The sequence below is a fragment of the Dermacentor andersoni genome, chromosome 1, assembly GCF_023375885.2.
Source record: "Dermacentor andersoni chromosome 1, qqDerAnde1_hic_scaffold, whole genome shotgun sequence".
Classification (NCBI taxonomy): Eukaryota; Metazoa; Arthropoda; class Arachnida; order Ixodida; family Ixodidae; genus Dermacentor; species Dermacentor andersoni.
Window position 1 is genome coordinate 205,524,196 of NC_092814.1, and position 17,593 is coordinate 205,541,788.

Genomic DNA, 17,593 nt, shown 5'->3' on the forward strand with positions numbered 1-17,593 from the left:
CTTTTTAGGAGTAATTATTGACCGCGACCTATCATGGAGCCCGCACGTTTCATACCTAAAGAAGAGGTTAATGACAATCATACATCTCCTGAAATTTCTCGGCGGAAAGTCATGGGGCACATCGGTGCGGTCAATGCTGCAGCTTTATAACGCCTTGTTCCTCGGTTACGCAAGATACAGCCTTCCTGTGCTTGGTGACACCTGCAAAACAAACCCGCGTGTACTCCAGAGACTACAAGCTCAAGCCCTAAGGACGTGTCTCGGTCTTCCGAGGTGTGCATCTACAGCGGCAACGATTGTGATAGCTCGAGATCATCCAATATCAACGTGCTTGGCAACCGACGCTCTCAGGGCGCCTATTCGGCACGTTGCCCGACTACCTTCTCACCATCTTGCCGCTCTATCCGCAGAAAGGCCACACGCAACTTTCAGTCGTATAATTGTTGCCAATCGTACCTCATTGCCATCGAACTACATGCCTGCAGCAAGACCATCCTCACCTTTATGGTGCCTGCACAGACCTGAAATACGCCTAACCATCCGAGGAATCATGAAGAAAGCCAACATGCCGTCGTTTGTCCTTAAGCAGGCCACATTAGAACTTTTACATGAGGTGCACAGTGGCCGCGTACATGTTTACATCGATGGTTCAGTTACATCTGCAAGCGCAGCTGCCGCTGTGGTGATACCAAGAAGATCCGTCAAAATGCAGCTAAAGACGTCACATGTATCATCAACGACATCTGCTGAACTGGTAGCCCTGCGTGCGGCTCTTCATTTCATTGAGGAGGAATCATCCCACGCATTGTCAGTCTTCTATGATTCCAAAGCAGCCCTACAGAGTGTACTCTCAGCACTGCGCCATGGATCACATGAGCAGCTCGTCGTAGAGATCAGAGAAGTCCACCATCGACTAGTTGACGAAGGACACGATATAATATATCAGTGGTTGCCTAGTCACTGTGGCATACATGGCAATGATCGACCAGACGCAGCTGCCCGATCTGCCCATGACGGTGTCAACTGCTTTGCCATTCCTCTTTCGAGAGCCGACGCAGCGAAAGAACTTTTGGCACTTGCGCGTCGGCTGACTCCATGCACTGGACCCTAATTTACAGCTCCGTATTCCGCCCGAGCTTCCACGACGTGACTGCACCCTTCTTGTCCGTCTATGGTTTGGAGTAGCATATTCAAATGGCTACTCTTTCCTTATCGGAATGGCCAACAGCCCACTGTGTGACTTCTGCGGGTGCAATGAAACAATCGAGCATCTTCTTTGTCAGTGCTCTCGTTTTAAGCGACAATGAGCAGTCCTCTCAGCCACCTAAGACAAACTGGACAAGCGCCCAATGACAGAAAACAAGATCCTTGGAACATGGCCTACGCGAACATCAGCGCGATCCGCTATGAAGACGCTGCTGCGATACTTGAAAGACACGGGACTTTCTGACAAATTGTGACTGTACACTGTGTGACGTAGGACTGTACGGTGACACTGCGTAAGACTAGGAACGCCTTTGCGGGCTGCGTGACAGTGCCCACAGAAATAGTTCGTGTGTACCTGCGTGTGTGTGTTTAGGTTTTTTCCCCTTTTTTTATCCTTCTTTCTTTCTCACCTATTGCATCCCCTTGCCCTTCCCCAGTACAGGGTAGCCAACCGGAGATAATCTCTGGTTAACCTTCCTGTCTTGCCTTTGCCTTTCTCTCTCTCTCTTCTCGAATGTTATCGATGGTTCTGTTGTCACCGAAGCTTGTGTAATCTGATTGCACGTGGACAATAATTGTGTAGAACTTTGTGGAAGACACGCTGGCACCACCGATTACTCTGAAACCTTCAATGACTCGTGTATAAAATGGCAGTGGCTTAGCTCGGCTATGCCAGGATATACGTAGCGAAAGCTAAGGCATAGCATGGTTAGCGTTGGTTAATCTTGATTGCAAGTCCAGGTTAGTCTGGTTGTCTAGCTATGTTGCGGCGTTTAGCCAGTCGTTCGGTGCCTGTTCGTCTGTTTCCTGGGCGATTCGTTTCCTCTTCATCTCGTTATGATGTCGATTCCAGGCCTCCTTCTGCTTATCAGAATTGTCGCCGTCCATATTGCCGCCTCAACTATGGTTGAGGCGCCCGCGAACTCTCCTTTTCAATCCTCCGACATGTTATCAGGCATGCGACGCTGCTGGCGAAGCGAGCGGAGGCGAGCGCAACGACGAGGAACGCTGTGTGACGTCATACCAAATGGCAGCAGCGGAAAGGCGCGGCGCTGCGCAGCGGCGGAACATCTGTGGCTCGATGCTACTAGTGGCGCATGCGCAGTAGTGACTAGGGAGAGAGAGAGAGAGTGAGAGAGAAATATCCGCGGCGAGGCGCGCGTTGTGACGTCATGTGCCTCCTCGGAGCACCGCCACGGCGAAATCGCAAGTTCGCGGCCAGTAAAGCTTGCGCTTGAAAAGCCGACGTGTTTGACCGGCAGATGAGATTTTCGACGATCGCCGACTATGTTCGACGCTATTGCCGTTCTTTGAATGTAGCGTGTTTTTTAGGGCACAGGTTCGCCCAATAAAACGCTATTTTCGTCATTCCTAGTTCTGGTGCTTTCTTCACCGTATCTACTACGCGGCAATATTTATGATCGAATTCCAGAGCTCAATCGAGGCAATATCGAGACTGAGCGCCTCCCGCTGCGCGGCAGTGCCCCGTAAGGAAGTGTGGGGCGAAGTTTAAATGACAGCATGTCGCGGCAAATCCTGACCCGATACAAAGACGCACATGCTTGTCAGGCAAAGCGAGATGTATCAGTAGCTACCGCGACTGGCCGAGACATTCGGTTTCCAACTTCACGTGCTTGCCATCGCGGGATCCGCCGCGGTGGCTTATGGGCAATGGTGTTGCGCTGCTAAGCAGCGCAACCAAAGAGGCGCAACACTAAGCAGCGCAACACCAGAGCCATAGCCATATGGCCACTCGCGGCGGCCGATAGCTAATCCCTGCCGCGGCGGCCGCATTTCGGTGAGGACGATACACTCTACACTCTTCGGCAAAGTTACGCCCTTTGGGGTGTATCTCTGCCACATAATAATCGTCATCTGCCTTGCTTGCGTTTCCTTTCTTGAAAACCGCGCCTGCTACTTTCCTGTCGGGAATGCTATGTGATGCTGATAACGCGCAGGCCGTTCGTTACTGGAAAGTACCGGGCTCGCCGCGTTAAAGAAAGGAAATGCGGACAAGACAGATGACGATTATTGTGTGCCAAAAGGGTGTAATTTCGCTTAGGAGTGTTTACACTCTGAAGAAAATTTACACCCTCTGGGGTGTTTATCTGCCACACAACGATAATCGTCATCTGACTTGCTTGCGTTTCCTTTCTTGAAAATGATGCCCTCGCTACTTTCCTGACGGGAATACTATGTGATGCTGATAACACGCATGCCGTTCGTTACTGGGAAGTGCCGGGCTCGCAGCGCTAAAGAAATGAAATGCGGACAAGACAGATGACGATTACCGTTGTGTGGCAAAAGGGTGTAATTTTGCTTAAGAGTGTCGATTGTAGAGTGTAAAAAACTGGTGCACCCTTTGGGGTGTGTATTTGCCACACAACGATAATCGTCATCTGTCTGGCTTGCGTTTCCTTTCTTGAAAACGCTGCGCTCGTTACTTTCCTGTCGAGAATGCTCTGTCATGCTGATAACGCGCAGGCCATTTGTGACTTCGAAGTACCGGGCTCGCAGCGTTAAAGAAAGGAAATGCGGCCAAGACAGACGACGATTGTCGTTGTGTGGCAAATATACACCCCAAATAGTGCAACTGTTTTTTAGAGTGTATTCGAAAACGCCCGTGGCCCTTGCATTGTGGGCACGTTAAAGATCCTCTTATGGTAAAAATTGATGCGGAGTCCCCCACTACGGCATGCTGCGTAATTTAATCAAGCTTTTGGTTCGTAAAAGCCCCAGAATGCTGTTCAGAATTCAATTGTCGTCGCAGGGTTCTTCGGTCGGACATGGTAGCTTTTTCTGTACTGAGCCAGTTTCGATATATCAATTTGCAAAGCGTGTGACGAAATGCATAGGTATTCTAGTTAATTGTATGATACAATGCAGAAAACAGCGTTCTCATAAATAAAGTAACTGGAACGGCAATGCGTTCCAGCGGGAACTTTCAAAATGATTACCTCGAAACTGGTGCAGTCCTGAGAATTCATTTCTAGTGGATACGCCTTGCGAACTCACTAGCTGCAATTCGCAGATGAAACTATGTGCTCTAAAATGAACACTTAGAAGGTTATGTAATTATCCTAACTATTAAATAAACATTTTAATTTATTGGGGAACTCATGACCGCCTCCTCGAGTAATTTAAATCAATAATTGTGCTATCTATCACAGGCAATTTTTAAAATTTGATGCAGCTAAAAAAACACTCTGTATGTTTGCTGTCCTGCGCTGAGTCACGTTGGGCGATGACGCAGTTCCGTGAAACGGAAGCCAATGGGAGACCTCGAGAAAAGCCGCTTGTGCGGTAAATATTATAAAAAGCTGTGCCACTGCTTTCGTAAGTCGACTGGCCTTACAAAAGTCTTCACAGCCTTCATAGGATGCCTTGGCCACCCCAACATGCCCACTTAGTGCTACAGCTAGCTCTATCGTAAGCAAAGCATGGCAACTGCGCACGACATGCCGCTAAAGAAGTGAACTTCGGCAAGATGTTAGTGCCCCTTTTATGTGTAGCTCTCACGCTCATGATCTGGTTCTGAATATGGCCTTCTTTTCTGAAACGAATTAGTGTTCAGCTTGTTACGCAGCCGCTCCCCTGTACGACTCACTTCAGAGTGGCGCACGATCGCAAATGCAATCTTTTTTCTAAATGCAGTGCTAGAGTGGCCTGGATTGAAAATATACGATGTTTGTGTCTCGATGAAAGCTTTTGCTATGCTGCTCATTTTTGTTATTTTGTATTCCGGCAGAGCTCGTATGTATACGACGACTGCGCAAGTATGCTAATAGCCGTAGTGCATTATACACCAAGCGCGTATTGTAGCGGAGCCCCTCTTTCTCGTTTTCCTTCGGACAAGCTCTGCCTTCGGGTGGCGTCACCGTGTAATCTGCGCATGCCTAGCGGCACATACACAGTGACCCAAGATGGTGTCAAAGAGGTTCAATGAAGAGCCTCAAGTATCCAATGGCACATGCCCCGCATACCTAGTGGCACATACTAAGGATGCCTAGTATGTGGCACATGTACATACTAGGGGCCACGTACATACTACAGTTGGGTTCAAAGCGCTTCATTCAAGAAGGGCGCATGCATGCCCAGTACCACACACCCTCTGGGACGCACGCACGGCAATGGCGCACATTTTTCGCGGGATAGCCATATAGCTAGATAATCAAGAATAACTTGCCTAACGAAGGCAAGAATGCAATTCACGTAAAAACCCGCGCTGAGCAGTCTTCAATACAAACACACACACACACACACATATATAAAACATACACGTTTAATTTGACGTTTCCGCTGGGGAACTGGCCTGCTTACTCAGTTGAGAAAAGCCAGCGTATCGGCTATTGATAACGGGCAGAAGCGAGACAACGGATAATCTAGTCGTCATAAAAAAAGCAATGTTGAAAAACCAGTTCGTCAAATTAAAAAAAAAACATTGAAAAGTGGAAAGACTATATTCAGACCAATCTTGAAAAACTTATGATTAATAGATATAAGCGGCAATGTATATAAGTAATAATTTAATGTATTTCATTTCTTCTGAAGGCTTCATATAAACTACGAAACTCGCCCTATTTGCAACTTCTCTAAGAAAAAAGAAAGAAGTGGCCCTCCTACCAGCGTTCTAACATCTGGCATGTGTTATTTCAGTGCAAGTTTTCATAGATGGTAGAAATTGAGAGACTGAGTGAAATTTGACGACGAAATTGAGGAAAATGACAAATTGAACCGAACAAAACAAATCTATAAAATCGCCGCATTTACTAAAGCCGCTTTATTAGCACGCAATTTAATCCGCTTTACCTAATTTTTTTTTATCCTGGAGATACCTGAGGCGCAAAGGAACAGTCACCCAATGCTACCGCAGCAAAAGCGTTTTCCTTTATTGCCACCAACTGAGGACAGCTCTACACGAGTGCCGCTACGGACGAGAATCTCGGTGAGATGCTAGTTCCGCCGTTATTTGTATCTCGAGGGGATTTGCTTTAGAAGCAGCATAGTGCTAGTAAACCCACGCGTTCGTTTGATTTTGACGCGACAGCGTTAAGGAGCTTGTGTCGCAGAAAAGCCGGTGTCGTCGGCATCGGTGGTTTGGCCGTGAGCGAAAAATCCCGGAAGGCAATTCATAAATAAAAACAGCTCGTAAGGTGGTCTGGGTAGGAATCGAACCAGGTTCTCCGGAATGGGAGACGGTAACGCTACCACTCAGCCATGACTTCGATGGTTCAAAGTGCGACAAAAGCGCCTCTAGTGAATGCGGTGTTGCCTTAGAAACGTGCCGTAGAAAGTTATACTGCGGTGTATATCGGTAATTATGAGCATGTAGATTACAGAAGTCGCAGTTAAACGCGTAGCGATGTATGTTTCCGCTACTTTTCTTCTGCGCATGCCGCATACGCAGAGCCATCTTGCAGCAAACACAGAAAACCCCCTCCTCGCAATGTACGGCGCTGCCCCGACAGGTGGCGCGCCACTCGCCCGCTTCGCGCCTTCGTTTCGTTCACGGAGGAAGGAAGCTAAGGAGAGGCCCTGATGTCACGCTTTGTGAAGCTAAAGTGAAGCCGGAAGTTCGCGTTGCTCATGGCGTTGCTCCGCCTATCGGGCCAGCTCTCCTCTATTATTTACATTTCTCGCGAAACCACGCCGCGCTGCGCGCAACCGTGCTGCTCGGACGCGCGCGCTCCGCAGCAATACTAAGCAATCGTTAGCACGTTAGCATGATTCCGCGAAAGAGGGCAAAGTTTCCCGCGGATATTCCTTCATCCGTAGCCATTGCCGTAGCGCGGTACATTGCGTACAGCGTTGCATGCGCGTTCATTTCACGAACTTTAGTTCCTCCTGTCCCGCCTGGCCACAGCAACATGCGGAAGAGCACGGTCCAGATAACGCAGCGCAACAAAACACGGAGACCAACGCAAACCTGCCCGCACCTCGCCTTTACCACGGTACGAAACCTACGGAGCAACACGCGTGAGCGCACAGAACCAAAACAAAGCCGCCATTGTGGCCAGAAAGGCGTGGCCGCTACGGCTAAGAAATAAAAAATCAGCAAAAAGGAGGAGAACGTACTACGTCACTTCCTCCACACTTTTCTCCTAGCGCGCGGAAGGGGTCGGGCCTCTCCTCAGTTTCCTTCCGCCATGGTTTCGTTTGAGCACATTGTGGCCGTGCGGGGACCTGTGCGAGGCGCGTCGCGGCCCGGCTGTCCGTGCCGATCACGACGTTTGGCTCGCGTAGATCGTTTCCTTCTCTGAGACACCGAGTTCTTTGGTTCGTTCTGCTTGCTCAGGCGCACGTTTCGTTGCCGCGCTGAACGCTGCGTTGCTCGGCGCTCACCGCGTGATTGGTGGGTGCAAAGTCCCATGCGGGGCGCCTCGCATCGAAGTTATCGCTGCGCCGTAGCGCATTGTCTTACACCCCTTGGTGCGTCGACGGGAACGCTCTCGCGTTCCACTCTTGAAGGCGAAGTTTAAGCGTCCTCCAATTTTTTTTAAGTGTAGAGTGGCGGCCATCTTTTTCAGTTACGCGGCGTCTTTATTCCCGAGAAAGTGCATACAGTACTAACACCGCCAACAATAGTTTTCGTGAAACTAAGCGCTTGTGTCTTTCCGCGTTCGGTTTCGCGTGAAGTTTCGGCTACTTAGGCTTTTTGTACAGTGGCACTTGTTTGCAAAGTGCACGCCGTGTGCGGCAGAATTGTTCCATCCCCAATGAATGTCTTCAACAAAATTTCACGAATGAATTATTCATCTACTGAGCTTTACTGCTCCAATTACTTTTATTCTATTATTAAATTATGTGGTTTTACGTGCCAAAACCACTTTCTGATTATGAGACATGCCGTAGTGGAGGACTCCGGAAATTTCGACCACCTGGGAATCTTTAACGTGCACCTAAATCTAAGTACATGGGTCTTTTCGCATTTCGCCTCCATCGCAAAGCGGCCGCCGTGGCCGGGATTCGATCCCGCGAGCTCGTGCTCAGCAGCCCAACACCATAGCCACTGAGCAATCACGGCGGGTTACTTTTATTCTACACTTTTTAGTTCGTCCTAGGTGTCCTTAAGCATCTGAACTACCCTGGTCAGTGCCGGGGGTTCCTTTCATTTTAAAAAATAGAAGTACTTTGTTCGTCTTTCACCTTCCCTGGGATGTCTTTTTGAATTGTTTCGCTAAATGCAACCCTATGTCGGAGAACAGTTCGAATCTGGTGTACATTGCCAGAGTCAGGATTCATTTCGATGTCCCCTGCGCAGAGTAGCGGTGTGTTACACAAAATTGAGAAAACACAACATAACAGAATATATATCCATCCTATCACGCAGTATTTGACAGTGAGCGTAGCTGAGCGCAGCAACACCACGGGGTATATGTTCGCTTTACTTTGCTGCTTCTCGCAAAAACGGCCTACTCGAAAGCGATACTTGTTAAGGTCTACAGCGTTACAGATGCACACAGTTGGGATTTGCCAACGAACAAATGAAGTATAGAATTTGCGCTAGTAATGCAAACTCACCTCAAACGGGACAATACACACTTGGGGCGCTACAACCTAAAGCTATTCCAAACGTTTCTATTCCAATACTGCAATCAGCCCTCCGCGATTGGTCAAAGACTTTTTGGGCCACTCCCACTTCACCGGTCAATCACGCGACGTCACGGAAACCGCGATGGCTCCCCATATGATATGGCGTGCACACACTGATTGTGCATGATTGGACCGAACAAACGAAAAGTGGGTATTTCTGATTCGACGCCTTTTCGCTAGTAGACCTCGGCTATCGGTCAAAAGTTTTAGGGCTGCACCCACTTCACCTGCTTGTCACGCGACGTCAGAAAACCGCGAAAATTCAGCGCGTCAAAGTGACGGGTACGCGTTAAAGAAGCATTACTATGCCGAACAAAACTGAGTTTTTTTCTGAATAGCTGCATTGGTTAGCGACAAGCATTTCGCCATAAATTACACTTGGAAGCTTTTGATGGGTCTTACGTGTTATTTTGCATTCCCCCTAATACAACTTCTTAGCACGTTGCAGGCATCAAGACTAGTGGACTGCAATGCTTTCAACATAGTGATGGTGAAATGAATGCACGTCGTGTGGTATACGAGTATGAGTGCTTCAAGTTATGGTGAATAGAGGCGCTATAACGTAATACTATTCCAAACTTTTCCATTCCAATTCTGCAATCAGCCCTCCGCGATTAGTCAAAAACTTTTTCGGAGCACCCCCACTTCACCTGTCTGTCACCTGACGTCACGAAAACTGCGACAGCTCCCCATCTTATATGACGTGTACACACTGATTGTGCATGACGGGACCTAACAGAAGAAAATAGTTATTTCTGATTCGACGCCTTTTCGCCGTTAACCCTCGGCTATTGGTCAAGAGTTTTCGGGCTGCACCCACTTCACCTGCCTGTCACGCAACGTCCCAAAACTGCAAAAACTCACCGCGCCAAAGTGACGAGTACGCGTTAAAGATGTATTAGTATGTCGAACAAAACTGAATTTTCTTCTGAATAGCCGCACGCTGCCCCGTTCCGAAAGGAATAAAAGATGGCTGCCGCCGATCGCTCAGGCACTGGCTCCTCGCACGGGCCGGAGAGCATGGGTTTATTTGCGTGTAATAAAACTTCTTGCGTGACCGTGTAACGTTTTCGATCACTTTTGGCACGTTTACGACCTCGTTCTGCCAAATCTTCTTTGCTGAGGGTCCATTTTAGCATCATCCTTAAGCTTCTGTTCCATGCCCCCGCGATTGTCGACGAGCCACCGCAAGCTATGTAAGGGAAAGCGGACCAATCGCAGACGCCGGCACCACCCTCTTCATCCGGTTATCGATTTTCAGTGCAGTGGCTCGGCCCCATCGAATCCCTCTCCACTTGAGCGTGCTCCTCGCCTCTTGTGAGCCGATTAGATAAGACAAGCCGCTCAGTGTAGACAATCTTATTCGTTTTTCAAGCAAACAAAAGTAACCTCCTATGAACGAGGAAACCGTTTGAGTGTTCTGTTGAGACAACCCTGCGGGTGACCGCCCGATGCTTGCGTCGGCGGTTACGCAAATGTGACGTTAGGAGATTGGAATAAAAACATATTGGATTAGTTTTACGTTATATGGCCCTAGATTTCGTGGCCTATGCATGTATTGCTAAATTATGCGTTACTGTGCCTTGGCTGTGCTAGTCATCCATAGAAACACAGACATGTTGCTCAGTCATCTATGTTGGATGTGCATTTTTTATCAAAAAAGTGAACTGCTTTCCAAACATCTCAGACAGAGTCATTCATTCCAATCGTATGCACTTTTGCAGTCTTAAGAAACGTGTAGAGAAGCGCGTGTGCAAACGCGCTCACGTGTAAGCAGTTGCAGAATTCAGGTTTACAGAAGCAAACATGACGTTTAATGTAGCGTTCATAATCGCGGATATTGAAAAATTCTATAATTCACGCTAAACAGCCCGAAACCACAACGACCTTACCACTTTCAGTTGTAGCACATTTTATTTTATTTTATGTTACAGAGCATTAGTAGTCCTCTTGACACATATATAGCAACGGTTACAACAAGCAGGCATTTTCTGAGCAAGCGCGAGCTTCTATGAAAGTTTAGTTACGAGTTTATATATACCTTGCACTTACAACCAAGACAAACATCAGCAATCAGCAATACCGTAATGAATGAGCCTGTTGCCTGACGATAACCACAATAGCGCGCCGGCAACGTGTGTGCCCTGCGCTTAGCAGGAAAGCCACCTGGGAGTTTGCCAGAGCGTCTTGCATTTGCCAAGACACCGCATTCCGAGCTCCCAAGCTCCAGCTTCGTGTTGTAATCCACTTGAGTCATGACGCAGACATCCGCGAACGCAATGTTACAGCGAAGCTGTCTATGGCTAGGATATGGAAAAAAAATGTGCCCGAGATGTTGACAAAAACAAATGATCATGTTATCACCCTTATGAAAATGGTTATGTCCTTTATGTTTACTGTATGTTTCCCGTAGTTCACATGAGGAAACGTCCTTTATGTTTCCTCCATGTTGAAATTTGGCCACTGCTTTTATGTTTCCTTCATGTGTCCTCCCTTTATGTATCCCTTATGTTACCGTCCTTTATGTTTCCTCCATGTTGAAATTTGGCCACTGCTTTTATGTTTCCTTCATGTGTCCTCCCTTTATGTATCCCTTATGTTACCGTCCTTTATGTTTCCTCCATGTTGAAATTTGGCCACTGCTTTTATGCTTCCTATATGTGTCCTTCCTTTGTGGATCCTTTACGTTACCGTCCTTTATATTTCCTCCATGTTGAAATTTGGCCACTGCTTTTATGTTTCCTTCGTATGTCCCACCTTTATGCATCCTTTATGTAGCCCCAGTGATTAAATCCTCTATTTCGCGTAGACATGCATAGATGAAGAGTTCCCTGTACCCATATTATATTTATGCACTTTTTGTGAGTTTTAATGTTTTGCATTGGTTTCATTGTAAAGTTACTGTTCCCTACATGATGCAGTATAAGGATTGGAACACTGCTACGGCACAGAAATTCAAGCCAATTCGTTCTAAAGTTACAAACTAATTGGCCTTCATATAATATTTCAGTATAACACTTGAGTACCATTGTACATTCTTCACTGCAGTGCTGCTGTTGTTCTAGTTATGTCTTTCTTACTAATATAAAATGTAATGTTTGATTGGAAAATTAGGTTATATTAGTGCATACACTTTTAAAAGAAAGCTTTGACTATACTTTGTAAAGTCTGAAATTACGAGTAGTTTATTGGACTATCTGCATGTTACTTCAATTTGCCACGTCTGCTCACAGTAGACCTCTGGAATGCGGTGCTTGGATGAGAGCTCACAGGGCACCTGAAAAACGAAACAAAAGCCAATCTTTCTCACTTATTCAAAAATATTCATATAAGCAAGAACAGCTTGGCCTGTATGCACAGCTAAGAAACTTGCAGCAGTCAAAAATAGCTCATAAAAACATCAGGGCAACACAGAAGCTTTTAACTAGTTGTTTGAAACAGACTGCACTGTTTGCCAGTCCACTCAGGTATGAAACTGCCCACAAATTATTTTAATCATTATTGCAGCGGCTGCTAAGTAGTACATGAACTGTACGAGTAGGCAACTGGCCAATAAACCTTTGTGTGGTACCTCAAGTATCGAGGTTCCCGAAGTTGAGGCCCTCACTATGCCACGAGCAAAAACTTGCCAGTATCTACCAGGAAAGCTCCCATCGCGCAACGCTACTGTCGATGCCATAAGGTAATGTGGTTAAAAGTTAGCCGCGCACACATTCTAATGCCAAATTGAAAGGCGTTACAATATCCTGTGCATTTTTCACATTTTCACAAAGTTTTTGTAGTTCTTACACATCTTTATTGTCAGTTGCAGGCTGTAGGTGTTTTAGCACAACACCTTTAGCACAACACTTTACTACCTTCAGCATGCCACAGAAGGTGGGAGGCAAACATTCTGTGTATGTAGCAGCATCGGCTTCACAAGCAAGAAAGGTGTTATTCGCGTGGCGAGTTGTTTAGGCTTTAGTCACACGTACAACCATCATCAAAAGAAACAAACACTGTGTCCATGTTTTCAGCTGAGTCTGGGACATCTAGTTGGCCTTGAAGCCGCCACCATTGCAGCAACAGTCAAGAATGCAGTGGCATTAACCAGAAATAGTAAGACATATTGGACCGCTTACTTTAAACAGACAGAAGTCTGTCACCATAAGAATAGTGGTTAAAAAGCACGGTGTTTGTTGCACACACAATTGTGTTGAAAAAGCTAGGGCTTGAAGGCCACAAATTTAGTTATGATTAATCTTAAGACATACCGCACTGTTATACAACTTTTGTGTGACAGCATTACTTAGGAGGCTTTCTGCCTAAACCATTTATTTATTTATTTAAAGATACCTTACAGGACCCTAGAGGCATTGTGTAAGTGGGGCGAGTACACTCAAAGGTTATACAATAATTAGAATACATATGTGAATACATATGCAAAAAATACACTGTAAGAAATACGCTAACGTGCAGTAAGGTAGTGTTAAAAAATCGTGCAAATGACAAACTGAATGCTTTTGAATGCGAGAGGTCAGTGAACAAGAAATTTTCACAAAGTAAAATATGACCAATAACATTAAAGGGAGCGGGACAATATTTGGCTATAATGAAACAGTACTTAAGGGGTAGTAGCACAATAATACCAGGAAACTCAAGAAAATATAACATGTTAGGTTATGGAGAGCTTGGAAAAATGCGGTGCTAGAAGATGTCGGAATTTTTCCTGGTCACACTCATAAGCAATGGCATTAGGAAGATTGTTCCAAAGGCGAATGGCTCTTGGAAGAGCGGAGTATTAAATGAATTAGTCGTTTCGTAGATACGCATGAAATTTGACTGTACAGCCGGTGTGACCTGTAATGAGGAGGTTCAAGAGGCAGGACAGATGGTGCTGTATTATGGACATATATATGAAACAAGGATATTTTTGTTATAGTCGTAACAACGTGAAATAAAACGCGCAGCCCTATTCTGGATAGATTCGAGTTTTTCGATCAAGTATTTCTGATGGGGAGACCAGACGGATGCGGCGTATTCAAGCTGAGGTAGAACAAATGTTAGATAATCCAATTTACGAATGTGATTAGTAGAATTATGCAACTTGCGTCTTATGTACCCTAATGATCTTGAAGCTTTGGCGCATATGTATGCAATGTAGGTTGACCATAAAAGAGTCGAAGATATATGAACACCAAGATATTTATTTGACTATCATGCAATATACTGATGTTATTTATGTGATAAGGAAACGTGGGCTTAGTATGCTTGCGGCTAAAAGAGATAATTTTACATTTAGAAACGTTAAGCTTTATTAGCCAAGTGTTACACCAAATAGAAATAAGTTCAAGATCTTTTTGGAGGATTGCATGATCATCGGCACATTTGATGGAACGATAAAGAATGCCGTCTGCAAAAATGCGCACGTGTGAGGGAATATTATTGGGTATATTAATGCATATTAGAAATAGTAATGGCCCAAGAACCCAGGTTGTTAAAACCTTTTCGTACAACCATCGAGAGCGCATTATTCACAGTAGAAAACCTCAATTCAGTGAGAGTGCAACAAATAATTACACTATATCAAAAAGTGGCTGTTTCAAAATTGCACCAAGTGCAGTGTGGCTCGAGTGTGAAGCAAGCCTCCCTGTAACATATCGAAAACCTGAGGTGGTAAGCGTATGGTACCACAAACCACAGATGTATGCATAAGTTCTAGGTAGTACTCCGCATTGTTTGCGTGTCACGGGAAGCTTGTGTATTAGGCAGTTGTCAAGTAATACAGAAGAGAAGGTAAAAAAGATTCTCCACATTTGAGATAAATGACAGCATAGGACAAGTTGGTGTTATCAACTGAACCAGTGCAGCGAAACGGAGAAAAAAATGCAATGCAACAGAGAATGCTCTGCTTTCAGCTGTGCTGCCATGGTGGGCTTGCAACTAGTCTACTGGGCTGACTTTTATGATTCAGCAGCATTCTACACCACATTATCGCCAATTAAACTTCTGTGAAATATAAAGGAGACCCGCTTCCACCCGGAAGCGCACGAGCTCTTGAGACACATATTGAACTTGCCACATTAAAAGGTTAATGGCTTGTTGTTTGCTTTAAAAATTGAGCACTCATACTGTGACTAGTAATTTGGCAGCTACCTAATAAATCAGAATATTTTACTGCCTTCATGCTGGTATTTTTTTAGATGAACTATGGTATGCAATACATAATTGTGACTGAGAAAAGGGAAGAATTCAGGTGTGCAGGTATCAGTGTGAGAAGTGATTACATAATAATTAAGGTAACCAAAGCCTTCCGTTTCTCTCGGGTGGCTCATAGACACCCTCGTGTTCCTCAATGACGTTCCTAAAAAAGCAATCTGGCTCGAATAATATACAGTCTGTATCGCGTATACATTGCATAGTCACTCCAGCCCTGTTTATATTTATCTCAGAAGAATTTAATTTGGTTACATTGCTTCAACTCAAGGCTCCCTAGATAAATAAAACATATTGTGCAAGTGATCTGCTACTAGAAATCGTGGAAATGGCACACGTACTCAGTAAAATGATTGCATATTACACAAGCATATCCTACAACTCACAGTGCAGCTAGTTTTTTACTCACCTTGTAAAAGCATGCAGGTCAAGTGCATCATTGTGCGATCCAGTATGTAGTAGTGCAGCAGGTTCCTACAGGTTGTAGGCTTGACTCCAGAACCCGCATAACCTTCAACAGTAAGAAAGGTTTAATTTATTGCGACGTGAAGCTTCAAGCGTGTGATTTAGTGTCATGTGGAATTGAAAAAAAAAAGGGACTCTCACATCAACCTGTGCCTGCTTGTACAGATGTCTCGTAGTTATATCTCACGAGGTTACACTCATATTTTAAAATTCAGGCGGGAATAAAACCAGCAGCAAACATCAGAATATCTGTGAAATTATCACCAAAACCTAAATATGTAGAGAATCAAAACAATCGTTTATGAACGGTCTAAAACCTAGGCCGCGATTTTGTAGCGATGCCCTTTCCTATGCTACTCCTTTTCCTCAGTGGTCTGACTGACACTCCGCCATCGTTATTGACTAGAACCGCCAGCTGTGAATGGTGGGCTATAAGAGAGGCAAACATCGAGTGGAAAGCATCGCAACAAAATCGCAGCCCTACTTACGCAGTGCTACAACCCACATACTTTCACAACAATCACAGGAGCTGACATCCTGTTCTTCAGATCAAAATATTAATGAAAACGAGCGTCTGATTGACATGCCTCGATTAAAAAGAAATTTCGCTGTTGTAATATCGGTCTATATTTGCCGTGCAATATAGAAGACAAATACGCGAACACGCCGAAGAACAGAAACAATGCAGACAGGTTCTCGCGAAGCTGGACTTCTAACTGAACTGCATCAATAAAATAATCTTCACATAAGCTAATATCTGCTCAAGTGTAAAACACCGCAGTCGAGTGCCAACTCGCGATGCCCGTGACACATCGACATGCATTACACACGTAACTTGCGGAAATGCATATCTACGGAAGAATTTTGTGCTGGGAAACTACCGAGGAAACAGTAACTTTCAGCGTTTACGTAAATATTTGCCCATTAAGTCCCAACAATCGGCGGTGTTAGCACATCACTGCATAAAGCAAGTAAGCGGTGAGAAATAATACATTTCACAGAAATTCCCCTCGTGAAACGCTTTGCTCAATGTGCACAGCAACGTGGTCAACATACGCTACGAAAGTGTTCTGTTGTCGTTCCACAAAGCTTACTACATGAACCATAAGCTGCGAGAATGCGCGCAAGCGTCAGACCTGCTTACCTTCAATGCGGTCGGCGAACGGCTCCTTTGTCTCGCAGGCACCACGCGACGACGCTCTTCCCGGCGCGAATCCGGTCGAATTGCCGATGAACACCAGCGCACGAAAGCACAACTTTCAACAAATTCTTCCACGCACCATAATTCGAAGCCACAGTACCAGGTATTTCACGAGCGAACGCGGACAGGCGAGAACAAAGGCAGCTCGGACAGGCGCTGTGGTACACATAAGACAGGCGTATCACAGGAAACATAAGGCGAATGAATGGCGTTACACGAGTCCAGAGGTTTCCTGATGGTTAATGCACACGATACGGATCACAGTTTGTTTAGGCAGTTCGAAAATATGATTCAATTACCGTGTAACTGCGACGAGCACTCTCACCGCGCACACCAACACAACGTGGCCCAACCGTCACTAGGGGCTTTAACCGTCACACTGCGGCAGCGCCGCGCTGCGGTTAACAAGTGAATTTAGCCTCCGAGATCTACATTTTCTTTTAGAGCGGGCATTTTGTAAAAGCACAGCCTTCGAGATTTGAAAAAAGTCGTAGCTGGAAGGAAGACTGGTATTTAAACACAAATTATTGACTTTAAAGTGTCTTGGTATACTGCGTTGTTCTTTTAAAGTATATACAGAGATTTCAGACGAACTATGCGCGAACTTTTGCCGACGGACACGAGCCAATCAGCGCGCATCATGTGCAGCTCCGTCTCCTTGCGCTGGCGGACGGTGTGCGGGCAGCCGCGATAGCTGTGAGACCCACCGATCAGAAATTCGGAATCACCACACATATACACGCTTCTTATGGCGCCCAGTGGCGTGTTCTTGAGAATGTCAGGCCTTATCTTGAATAGGTGGAACCATATTTCCTCGTAGCGTAAGGAATAAAGACGACAAAATGTGGCGGTGGCTGACTTGCAGCGGCAGCTGGAGCTTTGGCCAAAGTGAAACAGGCGTACTGCTTGCATGCTCGCGTAATCAAATACCGC

General features: G+C 45.8%; 1 long non-coding RNA gene across 1 annotated transcript; it reads right to left on the bottom strand.

The window, feature by feature from the left end:
• Positions 1 to 11,753: 11,753 nt before the first annotated feature.
• On the bottom strand, positions 11,754 to 17,008 carry LOC129383413 (uncharacterized). Its single transcript, XR_011892241.1, has 3 exons — positions 16,604 to 17,008; positions 15,404 to 15,505; positions 11,754 to 12,076 (listed from the first exon to the last, which is right to left on the bottom strand). It is a non-coding gene; the product is annotated as an uncharacterized lncRNA (long non-coding RNA).
• Positions 17,009 to 17,593: the final 585 nt, after the last annotated feature.